The following is a 5,000-nucleotide window of genomic DNA, read 5'->3' as shown; positions in this document are numbered from 1 at the left end:
CAATTATCTTTATTTGCCATATGGTGTAATATTAGGATTCCAAAATATAGTTATATAATATATTTCGTCTTTTTTCTTGCTATGGGGCGAGACCGTGTGATGAGAATTAACGTGTCGTCTATTCACTAATGCTGTAATATCGTCTATCTAAAGATATCTTAGTACAACTATCGTTGTATAAGTTTGTTAGAATACAGTATAATGGACGACTGCAGAAACTATATATATATATATATATATATATATATATATATATATATATATATATATATATATATATATATATCTATATATATTATGTATATATATATATATATATATATATATATATATATATATATATAACAACAGTTTACTCTCATGATATTCAGCTTATGTATTTTACCGTCAGCTCAGAACAATTACATAAAAAACACGCATACATCACCTGTGCGTTTTTAGAAACTAACATACACTCTCGTAACTCTTATTTACATTATAAACACGAAAGAGTTATTTTTGCCTAAACCCTTACTGCTGTGCCCAAAGTAAGTAATTTGTTGAACACTTGCTGATCAAGTACACTTTACAACGTACACGTTCGCCTTTTTTTCCCACGTCGCTGGGTAACTAGTGCATACTCTAAAGTAAAATCACGCAAATATGAATGCGCATGCGCGAACTTAGACACACATACACACGCACACGCACAGGCGCGCGCACACACACACACACACACACACACACACATATATATATATATATTATATATATATATATATATATATATATATATATATATATATATATATATATATATCAACCTTATTTATTTATATACTGTTGTTGTTAGTAATCGTAAATTATTTTAAATGCTTGTTATTTTTTTTAAATATTGTAACTAGTGATTCGTATGTAATTTTAAACAAGATTAATTTTGAATCAATGTAACTATACAGTGTGTATTGCTGCAGAATAAAATTCATATACAAAATAAGCACAAAAAATCATTTCCATATTGCCTGCGTCTCTTTTCTCTTACCCTGAAAATTGAGTTGAATCGAGGATATGAATATTCAGTACCTATGCAAAAAAATTCAGTTGAATTTATAAACGAAAATTCTTACCTTAATAAGTATCAAAACTTTTATATACACTCAATTAAAAATACAAAAGAATAAGTAAAAGTGTCCAAATGAAAAAAGGTACCTAACAACACTCGTGAATAAATTGGCCGAAATTTGAATGTTGGTTTCAAAGGAGGTTCTCATTTATTGGAAAAAAAGCAAAGTGATCACTTTTACTTTATAAACATTAATAGCTTGAGTGTCCATATACCTTCTTTTTTGATAAGGTCTCTAAAATAAATTCGAATTACATATTCACAATAATAAAAAGACTGAATTTAACAGCATTAAAAATATATATTTAAAATTTTCTACTTATTAATTATACAAAATTAACATAGTCTTAAAATGAAAAATGGTTTTCATGTATACTAAAAACCCGGATTCTATATTGATAGTCTAATGTCTATGGCTTGAAATATCAACTGTTTTATGATAGGTAAGAACTATATAATAAATTTACCAGAAGTGTGCCATTATTTTTCTTTCTAATCTTCAGCGTTCGATATCGTTAGAACAGCTATGAATTTATTGCACAATGATAGGTTTTTCCTCTATGTGACAAAATATATAAAAACTAAACGTTGTCAGACTGATCAAAGGTGGACACTGAATCTCGCTTAGAAAAAAAAAAAAAAAAAAAAGGTGTCTGAAGGAGGGTTATTTTATCGATAAACAGAACAATTAAGAGCTTTATTGAACTTCATCAACCTACCACAGAAAACCTTAAACGGTGAATGGGGGATTGCAAAAAGGAACCAGAAAATTAATCCTGCAATCTACAGCCAAGACCCTGAACCATTTTAAAAGGCATCTAGGATGGGTATAAAATATTGCAAACTTTTCTAAGGCTAAAACATAATCTTAATTGTTTAATACGTATTTGGAGTATCATATATATATATATATATATATATATATATATATATATATATATATATATATATATATATATATATATATATATATATATATAAAGCCCCCTTACAATGAAATCTGAAAATATATATAAACAAAGTAATGGCTTCATCATTCAAAGTATTTGAAGCACAGATATAACTATTATTATTGATTCTCCATATGAAAATAAAAAAAAATTCTCTATTGATGTTATTTCGAAAAAAAAATATCCCATTAACCTCAGATCGTTAGCATATAAACAACAGAAAAGGTAATGGACTTTTCACAGGAAAGTTTAAAAGCTCCTCTTTTTGTAAACACTGGAGTAACAAAGACCTATATAAAATCACAGTAATGATTTTGGACGCAGGCTCGATTGCTCTAGGCTTTTGTAAGAGAAAATAACGAGAGAGAGAGAGAGATTTCAATAGTATCGGTGTGTATGGGCTTCGAATAATGTACCCAGACCTTGTTTCATCGGTGTAAAATAAAAAAAATAAATAAAAAAAGACAATTTTATACCAAGTTATTTTCAACAAACAAAAACAGGCAATTATCCTGCAATAGTTAATCCAACACATTTCCAGTGCACATTCATACAGTGCATTCTGTATCCCAACTTTATGAAATAATTTTGAAATTTCCTTACACACACACACACACACGCTACACACACACACACACCACCAACACTACACACACATATATATATATATATATATATATATATGTATATATATATATATATATATATATATATATATATATATATATATATATATATATATATATATATATATATAGTATATATATATATATATATATATTACAAACGAACTAATCCTCTACAAAAAGTTTTAACACGGAAAAATATCGAGAGGAAAAAATGCGTTTTACAACATTAAACCCACAGCTGGTCCGTGGATATAGTGGTTACTGTCGTGTCATGCCACTTAGACGTCGCGGGTTCTCGTCTCCCCAAGGGCGATGCAAAATCACTGGCTGTGTATCATGATCAGTTACTGCTGCAGTTTGAGGTCTGCGGTGGGAGGTTGAAGCCAACATTCTGTGAAAGGTTGAATTTCTAGGCAATGGCACGTGTAAGCTTGTTCCATGTGAATAGGCTTCATCTACTGAAATAATAATAACATTTCCAAATCTATAATCTGTTCAATACAAGCATTCAAACCTATGGAACGTTAATGAATGGAGTGTGCCAGATGTAGACAATGGGTAACGTTGCTCATTAGCTAAAAGCGCAACACTTGTTGTGGGTTTTGGTTAAAACAGAGAGAGAGAGAGAGAGAGAGAGAGAGAGAGAGAGAGAGATTCAGAATTTAGTGGTTGATGTTGAAACACTTGTCTGTCGAGCACCAACAATCCTGAGCGTATTGAATTTTGAGAGAGAGAGAGAGAGAGAGAGAGATAGAGAGAGAGATTAAACCCACGAATATATAAGTATACAAACCCTAAAAAATGCACCAGCCACACACACACGTGTGTGTATATATATGTGTGTGTGTGTGTGTGTGTGTGTGTGTGTGTGTGTGTGTGAGGGCCTCAGAACCACAAGGTGGTAAACGCCACTTTTTAAAAAATGAGTAAATTGCCCTCAAATTCTAGCATTCATTACTCTTCTTCTAAGAAAGATATTGATTTAAACTAAGTTTCATATGAAAGCCCTACCCTTCATAATTTTTTTTCTAAAATAAAACAAAATTGTGGGCTGGGCTTGTGCGCTTATATTCAAAATTTACGCCTAACCCCTCACTTTTGTGTATATTTTATTCATAGCCAGCACTTAAACCAAAATTAAATGTGTAAAAGTGTTTTTGTATTCGTGTTATAACAGCAATAGATCGGTGTACCTACTATTGTTTTCTTTTGCAATGCGGTAATCACTCGCTTATCACTAATGACAAAAAATAGAAAGAAAGCCTTGCTTACAAACTTTATGCGTAACATTATCATACTTAATACAATAAGCATACGTTTTCTCTTTACATGGGGGCTTCTCTCCAATCGTAACACGACGTCTTTTCACTGGGTTAGTCGTAACCAACGACTGAATGTAAGCATTTTGCTTATCATAATCTCCCAAACCATAAAACCCATTGAATAAAGCCTCAACTATAGGCCTACCAAGCCTGCTAAAGCAACCTACACTACGTGCAGGTACAAGTTTGCATGTACGCCGAGAAACATATTCTTGGCTGGCGTCATGCAATAACTAAACGCTTCATTCTTTGTCCTTTTTCTTCCTCTTGGCTGTTGCACGACATCATTGTGATCACTTTCACTATCAGGGAAAGGCATAATGGCGCTAAATAAGGGATAATAATCCAAAAGAAAAAAAAAACACAACACCGTGGACAACCGAATTCCACCGCGAAAATCACTACATTGTAAACTGTGCGGTGATTGGCCGACATACGGTGCCTTATGGGGAAAAATGCTGATTGGCTTAGAACTGACTACCCGCTTAGTGACGCGCGCTCTCATTGGCTCACTCTTGAGCTGCGAACGTGCTTCCTTGTGGTTCTAACTGAGCTCTTGTAACCTCCGCGCTACACCACGTTCATTCATGTACACAAAATCGATAATTCCTACTGCTCAAGTAGGGATTTCGACCTTTTTGAAACTCCTGAATAGCATAGAAATGCAACAAATTGACAGAGGAAACGCGCCAAATCTACTGTATGACTAACTCAATATTGGTGGGGGTGGCGTTTACAACTCTGTGGTTCTGAGGCCCTCATATATATATATATATATATATATATATATATATATATATATATATATATATATATATATATATATATATATATATATATATATATATATATATATATATAATGCGTATGCTATATGCTGCAATCACTCAACAAGCAGTGATAAAAAAAATACCAGTAAATTAATACCATGCAATTCCAGCAAGCTTGAAGGATTTTCATTTCACAGCAGGCAGTGAGATGAAATAAGAAAAAAAAA

This window comes from Macrobrachium nipponense, chromosome 35 (assembly GCF_015104395.2).
Source record: "Macrobrachium nipponense isolate FS-2020 chromosome 35, ASM1510439v2, whole genome shotgun sequence".
In the NCBI taxonomy this organism is placed as follows: domain Eukaryota; kingdom Metazoa; phylum Arthropoda; class Malacostraca; order Decapoda; family Palaemonidae; genus Macrobrachium; species Macrobrachium nipponense.
Note: the sequence above shows the minus strand (reverse complement) of the source record.